Below are 12,480 nucleotides of genomic sequence, written 5' to 3' on the forward strand. Positions count from 1 at the left end.
GAGCCTTTGGTAGCTGGCTTATAGTTTGTTACTATGACTCCCTCAATAACATCAAGCATGCTTGAGTTTCATTCTGTATTTGTATAAAACAAGTACACAAAGCTCCCACTCGCTATTGTTGCTATAAACTTGATCCAGGTTGTTGATAAATACCACCAAACACAATGTAGCTTCATTTTGTACTCATAAAACACATACATAACAGCCATATCAGCTTGGGTCCATGTCTGTTTTGATCATCTCTAGTTAGTTATGGCATAGACTTTGTGTTGCAAGTGTTGTTCCGTTGTATGATATCAGACATTTGGTGCTCTTTGGTGATAGTTCCTCATAAGCTTTCATACTGGAATAGTTTGCATAAACTTTACCCGCATTGTGACAATATGCAAGTAATATGTTCAATTTCGTAAGAATTGTAATTAAGTGATTTTAGTATAATTAATGAATAATTTTTTAATATCATTTATAAACTCGATCTTTATCTTGCTTATATTTTTGTTCTTTTCCCTTTACCAGATTGGTGTTTGCTGTGTCAGATTAGTATTTGTACTACAAATTTTGTAGTACTATTATCTATAATTTGTTTTTTGTTTCTTCATTTTCTGAATTGAGATATTTTGTTTTTTTCAAAATGCCTAAGTACAAAAGTGATAATAGAGGTGAAAGAAAATATAAAAAAAGAGTGGAAAGTAAAATATTTGTGGCTGAAATCTTCTGATGATGGACAACATGCATATTGCACGTATAGCAAAACTAACGTGCTGCCAAAACTTTATAAAATATCTGTTCATGAAAAATCAAAGAAACACCAATATAAATCTCCCAGTACATCACAAACAACTCTACATAAAGTTATCAAATCGTCCATGAATGACCAGGAAAAACAAGCAGAAATAGAACTTAGCCTTGCAATAGCATGCATTCCTCAATTTGTGCTGTTGATCATATAGGTGAAGTAATTAAGAAACATTGCCAAAATAATGTTCTTGGTGGCATTAAACTGCACAGAACCAAATGTATTGCAATTATAGAAAATGTAATTGCTGCTTCATTGAAAGAGCAACTGAAGCATGATTAAGAAGGTAAAAAGTATGTATTACTAGTAGATGAATCTACAGATATTGCAATACAAAAGCATTTGTGCATAGTTCTTAGATTTTTTTGCAATGAAACAAATAAAATTCACTCAGCTTTCCTGGGTCTTATACCTGTTGTAGAGACAACAGCGTTGAATCAAGTGAACAAGCGGCTCCCTGAATCAGCAGATATATTTAAAGGTCTGTCACTTTTAAATCCTACTGTTATTCTAAGCCAAACAGAAATGGGAAAATTTTCTGATCTGCCATTTTTCCACATAATAAACGATGTTGATGTAGTTGAAGACCAATACGGAAAAATTAGCCTTGTTGCATGGAATGAAGAAGAAAACTTCAAACAACATGGAATTCCTAAGGAAGCTTTAGAATTTTGGCAAGCAGTATCCAAACACAATAATTTTAAAGAACTCAAATTATGCTCTAACATGCCTTATAGGCACAATAAGGCATATTATAAGCTTATAGTCCGCGCGGTTAGCCTAGTGGCTATGCGCTTCGCAACCATGCTTGGGGAAGGAGTGTCCTAGGTTCGATTCTCGTCGGTCGTGGACGTGAGGAGCTGAAGGATCTTCCTCAGGTCATAGGATACTCCGGGGCATAAGGCTGACCACCTTATCCTGTAAACGGAGTGAGGTCCGATGATCAATGGACCCTCGACACCGCAAGGTAAATGAGGGTATAAGGAAGATGAGAAGATGAGATGAGCTTATAAACAGTTTTATCGTGCGATATCCCAGTAGAGCAAACATTTAACTAATATTATTATGTAATCGATTTGCATTAATGTTTCTCTTGTAATAAAAACAAAATAGCAATTGGAGATTTTCTTATATTTTTGTCTTATAATCCATCAGAGGTGATATTTAATTGCTTGCCTCAGGGCATGATCTAATCTGGTGACAGCCCTGTATCCAGCCATATAAAGCCAGAATGTTGTGGTCTGTGTCTACTCCATGTTGAACCGATCCAGATTTATCGGATTTCCTGTGGTAAATATATGATTGGTGTTCTTGTATTCTCTTTTCTATTGAGTGTCCATGAGAGACATTGGAGAGTGTTTATCTTTTGAGGAGGGGAAATAAGTTGCGAGTTTATTAATGCATATAAAAGTAGTTACTAAATCATATTTCTTAAGAATTCTGGAAATCAGTTCTAAATATGTCAACTTGTGTTACTGAACATGGAGTAGACACAGACCACAACATTCTTTGGTCTGAAACACGCTACTACATCGTGGTTGAAACAAATTTGAACATTTACTAATAGAGAGTGCTGAAGCCTTGCTTCACTGCCCAAACTTGAATCAGATTGCATTCTACCTTGTATCAACTGTTTTTTGCCACTGAAGACGGTCTGTAATTTTCAGACTAAAATATATGGCCTTATAATAAATTATTAACTTTACCTTGTGTTTACCTGTAAATAATTCATAAAACTATGGCACAATTTCTCTAAAAGAAAGAGTTAAGTAGTTCATTAAAAATGATATTCATACAGAAGAGATCCACAGATATCTGAATGTTGAATTAAAATTATTTGCACAGTGCTCTTATATTTATTACAGGTTTTACACATTTTTGGCCACTAACAAGCTGGTAACATTGCAATGTATAAACTTTCCCCAGCCAAGACACCCATATATCCCTGCAGAGTGGTCAATTTTCATAAATGGGTAATTAGTGACCTTGGAGAATAATGCAATGAGAAATGCATGCCTTCCAAGTTGCTGGAAACCTCCATTTGAGAGAACAGAACTGTTTTTTGCCACTGAAGATTGTCTTTAATTTTGTGGTCTGCATTCACATGCTCTACTTTTTAACTCCTTAAAATTAAACTTCCATAACTTCCATGCCAGCCTGGTTGCTCGAGTAGTTAGCGTATCTGCTCTCCAGCCAAAAGGCTTCGGGTTCAAATCCTGCCGTGGACATGGATGTTTGTGATTGTCTGGAAAGATACTAGTGGTGGTGGGCAGTAGATGATGTTGGTGTAGATGATGATGGTAGTAGCAGTTCTTTGGAGTTGGAGGATTGAGTGATGGAGACAAAGAGTTGTAGAGTAGGTGCCCTCCCTCGATGCATCTTTGGACTCCCTGGAGGCGTTGTGTAATAATAATAATAATAACAGGCCATTTTATTAGTATTGAGAATAAAAAAACACCCTCAAAAAACGATACAGAAAATAACAAAACATCAATAAAAAAAATTAAAAATAAAAAACTGAAACAAAACAAAAATCACAAAAAACCTAAACAAATCCATTGAAAAACATTCATACATAACTTCCTCCTTATTATTATCAATAGAGTCAAGTGATTCATGGGGAGCTACCACTCTCACACGCCCAACTCATCGTACCTCGACTTAAATGTATTCACTGTCCCAGCACTCGCCGCACTCTCAGGAAATGCATTTCAATCACCACTCTCCATGAAAAAAATCTACTAACATCAACTACAATTTTCCTAAACTAGACTATTCAAAGAATCAGAATTATGCTTCCTTATTAAATATCATAGGTTTCCTGCCTATTTCAGTCATTTTGAGCATTACTTTACATGATCGATCTGTATCCCACCGACTTCAGTCTTATTAATTACTGTTTTGGAATTAACACACAATTTTGGAACACAACAAAGTTTTGAAACTTAGAAATTTCCAGCATGTTTGCTTGTCTCTTCTTCACATATTTCCCTAGCGTTTCCGTATCTAAGCAACAGCAGTTCGAAACTTATGCCATTGCGCATGCTCGCTACAAAAACGAAACTAGGTCATATCAGTTAATTGAAAACGCTTACAGCAGTAATAACGGAATAAAACCCAGTGCTTTAACATTTCTGCACAGTTTTTGAAGAAGTATATCATCAACGTGGATATGAGTAACAAACAATGCCTTTTATAAGAAGTATTCGTCGACATGAGAGTAGTATCTGTATATTGAGAATGAGAAAACAAATAAGTCAAATATTCTTTCAACTTATACGAACAAAGTCTAAATTGAAGAGCAAGATTTATAAATTAATATATACGCTTTGTAATACTTCAAAAATCGAAATAAGTAAATTACGTTTATGTGCGATTTGGACATTGTTATCCTTCTATTTAAAAAAAGGCTTATTCCCAAGTTGAAGCATCATGGTGTCATTTCCTTAATTTGACGACAAAATAATAACAATAAGAAAATTACCTTATTTTGCAGTTAACTTCAATTATTTAATCCATAACTTGCTTACTTTTCGCTGGGAGAAAGAATTTTATTTTTCAAGTATAGATTTTCTACTTTTAAAAACTCCGAATGGTTGTACTGTACTTAACAGTCAAAACAGGTGACTGACCTAGAGATTTTCACACGTAAGCCTAAAATTGTATCATGCTAAAAAAAGGAAGTAAAGCAGTGCGCAGATTGTGGCGAAATCTCCGAAATAAGTAACGAAGTTGGTTTGGAAGAGAAGGCTTTATTGATTTATTTATTTATTAGAGCATAAGGAAATGTAAGAACATTTTCTTGAAACAAATAAAAATTTTCTATTTTATGAAAGAAATCGCGTAGGTTATATCGTGATAATATGTGAGAAGAGGACTTGAAGCGATTAACCATCAGCTATTCTACCTTCATCCATTAAAAAAAAAATAATAAATAAAATCTTCTTTATGAAATTATACTTGTAAGTTTAATATATTTCATTTAATTGCAGAGGAACATTAAAAAAAAAAAGTATGGTGGTTTATCTGGAGCTAAAGGGGCATCGTCTACTCCCCTTCGGAGATAAAAAGCATATTCTCTTCTCTTCTTCTTCCCATAGTCCATAATAGAACCATCGAGCATATATTATCAGGAAATGTTCCTCACTGAAATCTTCCAAACAGACCTTGATTGACACTTAGCTTTCAGCTCTGAAAGTAAAGCAAGAGATGGCAGCACTTGTTTGCCAGCCTCTTCATCGGTGGCTGCTATAATTAGTGATAGACATGGGCCAGCTACCTCTGATTGGCTACCGGTGGAGATTGAACTGCCCACTCAGTCTCCAAAAGCTAGATAGGGTATAAAGGCCTCGCCTACTCCCTATTAGGGAATAAAAGCCATTAGTTGATTTGATTTGATATATATATATATATATATATATATATATATATATAAAATTTAAAAGACCAACGTCTTTTAAATTTTAAATTGCCATAACAGGATCCCAGTTACACTTCCATATAGGAGCACTGAATTAACTAATGTGTCAATAAAGCAAAATTAGTTTGAAATTGTAAGTTTATCTGTACATAGTGATGTTAGTTTTTGGAGTGTTGTTGCTTTTGCAATTTTTGTTCTATATTCCTATCTTAATCATCCTTCTTTATTAACGATATTGTGTAGGGATTTAAACTCATCAACTTCTTCTATATAGGGCTAACCCGCTTATCCTCGAATTACGGTTAAGAAGTCCAAGAATACTTGGAAAGGTCGTGGATGCTTAAGTGCCTGTTGGGACCACTAATAAGAATATCAATAGGAAGTTCCTCTGTAGGTGTATCTTCAAGTCTTTCATTTCTGCCACAGCACTTATTTTTTCATCAGGTGCACAGATATTTATCAATAATTTTGATGTTAAGGTAATCATGGTTAAGCTATGCTTTTTAAATATGACCTAACGTTATAGTGATTTCCAAAGATCCGATTTGATTTCCACTAGTAGATTAATATCATGAGCAAATTTTCGATGGGGTTTTTCTTCTTCCTCCTGTCATTCCAATATGACAGTTCTCCAGGACTTTACTTACAACAAATTCAGAAAAGAAAAAAACACAGTTATATAATTTTGGTGATAATTTGCACCCTTGTTTCATACAGGCTTCAAATGGAAAGGGAGTACTATAATTTTCCATGGTTTCAAGCACCATTTCAAGGATAAAGTCTGTTTTCTACCCACTACAGGGTGAAGGCCTCTCCTATTGTGAGAAGGTTGGGTCTACTTCTCCTATGGTGACCCAGTCCATCTTGGGAGAGTATATATATACTTGGATGAATGAATGTATGAAGGTGGAAGACAATCACAAACATTCATGCATAGGAGCGAGTGATTCGAACCCACAGTCTCTTGGCTGCAGAGCAGATATGCTGACCAGACAGGTCCAATGACATGGAATGTATCGTAATCATTTCCGTTCTAAATCCAGCATAGATGTTATAAAATTAAAATCGATTTTTGTTTAAAATCACGACAGTAAGATATCTAAAAGTATTTCGCTTGGATGGATAATCAGGCTAAGAGACCTAAACTAATTGCGTTTTTAGATGTTTACTTGTTTGTTTTTTTCGGGGGGGGGAGCGGATATGGGAATAAGAATAAATGTATACTCCAATCTTTTGTGTTCTACACCTGGCAAAATTTATTAAGTGCACTACCAAAAAGTTCTCCCCACTTTAAGCAATTCTGATAGTATAATCTCAGTTCTTGCCGTATTTACTCGAATATAACTCGCCCTCGTGTAAAACTCGCACCCGTGATTTTACTTTACGAAAAAAGAAATTAAAAAGTTTTGCATTTACCTCTCACATGAAAAAAAGTTTAAACACGTTCACGTCAGGGCGACAATAACCCGCTCCCAACAGCCACTATCCTGCAGAGGCAAGTAATATTATTGTATCACTGAATAAGGTACAGAAACATTTGCAATCTATGTAATATATATTTCTCAACAAATAGTGCAATTAGAGACAACTGGGATAAAAAACGGCACTAACTAATGAATCACGTCCCCTCCCACAGAAACTATGCTGTATAGACTGAAGTAAAATCATATATTGCACTGGCAAACACAGTATCTAACTAAACATTGTCCAATTTTTTTTGAAATTTTTGATGTCATTAAGACATCACAAAAGTGGAAGCAACAAGCAAACAGTCAGCAATAAAATTTAATCGGGGATTGAAACTTTGTGTCAGTTAGCCCGGTAATGAGAAGTTCCTTCGAAACAATACACTGGCCAAACACCACTCTGTCGTAAACGTATTAAAACTAAAAAATATATAGTGGATGTTGTGACAGTTTCAGATAGTATGGAATTTGGTTGATGAGAATTATCATTCCAACTCAAGAACTATCGGTTTGCCTTTGTAGTTTGGTAGCACGATTATATATTTGGGAGAATGTATATATACTTGGATGAATGAATGTATAAAGGTGGAAGACAATTACAAACATTCATGCTTAGGCGCGATTCGAACCCACAGTCTCGTGGCTGCAGAGTTATTACTATTATTACTATTATTACGGGCAACTCCAGGGAGTCATTGGACTCATCGAGGGAGGCCCCAAATCATATTCATCACAACTATTTGACATTCATAGAGTATCTATCATACCTCGCCTTAAACTCATTCGCTGTCACAGCATCCACCACAGACTCAGGGAGCGCATTCCACTCATTCACTACTCTAAAAGTAAAGAACCCAGCTCTAACACCTTTACTAACCATTCCACAGACGGTTCATTCCACAGACCTGCTATCATCTTGGTCACTCGCCTCTGGATCCTCTCCACCTCCTCCCCATCAAGAAGAAACCTAGGTGACCAAATCTGAGCACAGTAGTCCAGATGGGGTCTTATCAAGGCTCGGTACAGAGGAACAATAACCTGCTTGTCATCGTATTCTTCAGCAACCAAGTGATTTGATGAGCTGTTTTGGTCACTTTTGCAATGTGTCCCCTAAATTTCAATTCCTTATCTACCAACACTCCTAAATCTCGTGCCTCATCAATTTCCTGGAGCACGGTTCCACCAATGCAGTAAACTGCCGCCAATCTTTTCACCCCAAAATGCATAACCTTACATTTTGCCACATTAAACTGACATCCATTCTCCTTAGCCCAGACCTCCAATCTATCCAAATCATCCTGCAAAATTTTGACGTCATCTGCATTCACTATTGCCCTACCCAACTTCGCATCATCTGCATTCACTATTGCCCTACCCAACTTCGCATCATCCGCAAACAAATGAACTGTTCCTCTCAGATCATTTCCTATATCATTTATGAACAAATTAAACAGCAGTGGTCCAAGAACAGATCCTTGTGGCACACCACTAGTCACAGGCCGTCTTGTGGACTCTACTCCTGAGTAAACCACTCTCTGATATCTCTCCGTCAACCACCCTCCTATCCATCTCACCAACCCTATGTCCATTCCCATATGCTGCAATTTACTGATTAGAATTCCATGTGGAATCCCGTCAAAAGCCTTGGCAAGGTCCAGTAGAATCACCGTAAACCCATTACCCTTATCCAGTTCAGCCATCACTGTGTTATAATACGTGAGCAAGTTACTGAGGCATGACCTACCCTTCACAAAACCATGCTGTCCCCGATACAGTATCCCATTTTCTTCTATCCAATCTTGTATTTTCCTCTTGACTATTTTCTCTAAGACCTTGACAATGATTCCTGATATGCTAATCGGTCGGTAATTTACTACAGCAGTCTTGGAACCACCTTTATGCAGTGGAACTATTTTTCCCTCTTTCCACCCGCTCGGGACTAACCCAGACCCGAGACTCAAATTAAACAAAATGGTCAAGGGTACTGACAATTCTTTAGCTGCTTCTCGTACTACACGAGCTAGTATACCATCTAATCCCACAGATGTATTGACATTGAGGTTATGCAATAGACTACTCACCTCCACTTCATTAACCACAATTCTCGTATAATCTACTGGTTTATTCGTTTCTGCAATGTCACCACCTGGATGATATACTTTTGCAAAGTGCTCACTCAGTAACTCAACTATCTCAACTGATTCAGTTACCTCCTTACCATCGGCATTCTTTAAAATCAATCTGCCATGTACATTTTTCCTTTTACTTGCTACATATCTAAAAAACTGTTTAGGATTCTCTTTAGCCTGCATGGCCAATGTTCTTTCGTAATCCTTTTTTGCTTTTCTTACCACACTCGTCACCCTTCTGGCCTGTGCTTTATACCGTTCATGTGCCTGCCGGTCACCCTTCTCCTTAAATTCCCTCCATAGTTGTTTCTTTTTTTGCAACTCAAGCTTAATGGTGTTATTCATCCATTTAACCCCTACTTGATTTATTATTCGGACTCTAGGTATACAGTCAGCCATTGCTTCATGCAAGCACTTCTTAACTACCTCCCATGCACTATCATCTTCTAGTCCTTGCAGTTGTACATGCCATGGCACTGAACCAATCAAACTCCTAAGCTTGTCATACTTTCCAGCCCGAAAATTCCACATGTACCCTGTCTTAATTGAAAATTCTACACCTTTAGCCACCTCCCAAGTTAAGACCCTATGATCACTCTCACCGATTGGTGGCAATGTGGTCATATTTGTTACAGCCAAATCCTCAGATGTAATTACTAGGTCAAGCACTCTCTGACCCCTAGTATTTTCCATTACATGCTGTCGCAGATAGTTATCCCTTAATAACCGCATAAAATCCAGTTCCTTCCTTCCGTGTGTCCTCTCCTCACTCCAATCAATGCGACCATAGTTGAAATCTCCCATAATAATCACCCTCCTTCCACCCATTTCTTCTATTTGCTTGTGCATACTGTCACCACCATCTTTTCCATCACCTGGTCTATAGCAGCACCCAATTGTATATTTAGTTCTGCTAGCCACAATCTCACACCAAATGGCCTTAAATGTGCTCTTTTCTCTATCCTGCAATTCAACTTCTATTCTCCTTGGCTGGAGCTCATCCGCTATCGTCAACAATACTCCTCCCCCCATTTTATTCTCTCTGTCATTCCTGAACACACTATACCCATCACATTCAATCCCACTAGTTATATCATCTACAGTCAGCCATGTTTCACTAATACCTATAACCTGTGGTCTGGAAGTGCCAACCATGGCCAAAAACTCTTCCTTATTGTTCCTAATACTCCTAGTATTAGTGTACATGAATTTAAGACCCCCATTAGCCCCAACCCTACCTTGATGCCTTATATTAACTATCCCACTCAGATTTGTTGTCCTTATTTGCTCTGGCATATTATATTCATTCTTACATTCAACTGCCTCCATAAGGACTGTATCTCTACTCCCCGCCCTAACAAATCTAGTTTCCCTGAGTTTGCACATCCACTACATTCAGCAACACTTTCTCAAGTCTTCTTACACCGTAACCATTCAAATGCAAGCCATCCATCTTATATAGATCCTTTCGCCCATCAAACTCACTCCACACATCCACAAATTCCACACCACTCGTCATACATAACCCACGCATAAAGTCATTTGCAATTATAGCCCTCCTTTTAAACATTTCACTGTCATACCATGGCAAAAGACTAATCATTCTAACTCTCTCACTCTTTTCTTTTGCTACCTCAAACAATTCATTCAGGTCTTCTATCATTTCCATTTTATCTCCTTTCAAATCATTCGTACCTGCCACAACAATCATTTCTTTCACCCTTTCCTTTTGCTCTCTAATAGACGCAGTTACGTCCTTTATGGTCGCACCAGGTTGGTACGATTTTGTCAAATCCTCTACTAACACACCTCGTACTAACGAGTCTCCATACAGCACTCTATCCTTCATTTTGTTCATGTTCACATTCATACGTCTATTTTTCCTGTCATACCTTTTATTATTGGTTGGTTCATTCAGTCTACTTTTGTTCATGCACTCTAGCTGCTGTTTTGCTCTTTCTATCGCACTATTCAACAACGCGATCTCACTCAATGCATCTATCTCATCTTTTTTGTTCTCTGAGAAACCATTTATACTATCATTCACACTTTCTACATTCACACTCTCACAATTTTCATGTACAACCTTGCCGTTTCCTGTCATATCCCTGTTTCCTTCATTCTGAAGGTTGACAAAAATATCACACTCACGATCCGAAATACACTTCCATTCCGCATTCTCCCTACATTTTCTACACACATTCAATCCTTTATCATCTAACCACACACCGACCGCACTCCGCAAAGCGTACATTTCACAGCTAGTACACTGACTCATTTCTTTTATGCTACCGTTCTTTGATAACGATGGCGAACCTTCATTACTGGCCGCCATTTTCCTTCGCACAGGTGCCATTATTATCTGTGACGTGTTTTGTCAAATTATACCCTAATCTTTAATAATTATTCAATTAATAAATAAGAGGAAAAAAAGTACAAACATCAGAACATTTAAGTACTAAATATAATTAAATAAAATGAAATATAACTAAATACAGTAACTTAGCTTCGTTTTGTCTTCACCGTTACGCGTTCGATTCCGACGGTACCAAAATATATTATATTGCGACAGCAACTAACTTCCAAAAAACAACCACTGAAGTACACTCGTATTCATAGAAACAATTTAGCACTCAAAAACGTAGAAAAACGGGGGGAAAAGCGGACTATTCACCGATTAAAAATCACTTTCAGTTAATACCGTACCAATCACACACACGTCATCATAGCAGCTCTATCTCTACTGGCCTACCATTTCTGTCATTTTCGCGTTCTGCTCTTAGTTCTCATTAGTCATTCGTAAAGGACTGTTCATTACTATATCTCAAGTCTTGTAAATTATTGGTCATTTTGGCTTGAAATAAAGGGAAAGAAGGTGACGCTATTTGGGTAGATGACTTTGACCATGCACAAAAAAAAACTGCTCTGGAGGCTGGAAGTAGTGATAGGGAATAGAAGATTCTTGGTAAGTCATACCCGTTTTCAGTTTTTTCCTGAAAACTTTATATAACTCGCCCTCGTGTAAAACTCGCACCCGTGATTTTACTTTACGAAAAAAGTAAAATCACGGGTAAAATTAGTTCCCCAAAACTCCGCATACATATATCTCACACCACGATTGTTTTAGCTTTAATTTCGAGGATAAAAAGTGCCAGTTATATTCGAATAAATAGTATTTCCACTGTTTCAGATATTTCTTATTTCCTAATTTAGTATAGGATAACCAATATTCTCTATTATCATTGGAAGAGTTTCTATAAATTTTGTTTGTTCAAATGAGCTTGTGTAGCTCAGTGGATGTGGCGTTTGTATACCACGGCGCTTGACTGCATGAAGGAAGACTTCTTGGTTTTGAATCTAGTCGGCGACTAGAAGAAATTTTTATGAGCCTTTTTTCGACCGGTTCCTAGTCGACCTCTGGCACGGGCAAGTGAGTTTTTTCTCCCTGAAACTCGGGTTTTTTTGTCCCGTAAACTCAAGAAAATCGGCCGTAGAACCTACATTAAATACGAGTGTTAGGGACCACGAAATGGCGACACTTGTTGAGCCGTCTCTCTTCACTGCATGCTGCTTAATTAGTGATAGCTAATTCGAACCCACACTATTTTCAGACATTAAAATATTGTGTTAGGGTTAGGGACCACGAGATGGCGACACTAGCTTGACGCC

General features: G+C 37.3%; 1 protein-coding gene across 4 annotated transcripts in view; it reads right to left on the reverse strand.

Moving 5' to 3' along the window:
- LOC150097873 (sulfotransferase 1B1-like) overlaps positions 1 to 4,457 on the reverse strand; it is an 87,298-nt gene extending 82,841 nt beyond the window's left edge. For 2 of the 4 annotated variants that reach the window (XM_090406512.1, XM_090406511.1), the window contains exon 1: positions 4,281 to 4,434. The gene's annotated coding sequence lies outside the window, so the exon portion shown is untranslated. Of the gene's footprint in view, positions 1 to 3,451; positions 3,568 to 4,280 lie in introns of those variants that run through there. The other 2 variants (XM_090406513.1, XM_090406514.1) reach the window with 2 other exon arrangements.
- Between the last annotated feature and the right edge of the window lie 8,023 nt (positions 4,458 to 12,480).

The sequence above is a fragment of the Typopeltis vanoorti genome, chromosome 16, assembly GCF_054136105.1.
Source record: "Typopeltis vanoorti isolate ZY-2024b chromosome 16, IOZ_Tvanoo_1.0, whole genome shotgun sequence".
NCBI lineage: Eukaryota > Metazoa > Arthropoda > Arachnida > Uropygi > Thelyphonidae > Typopeltis > Typopeltis vanoorti.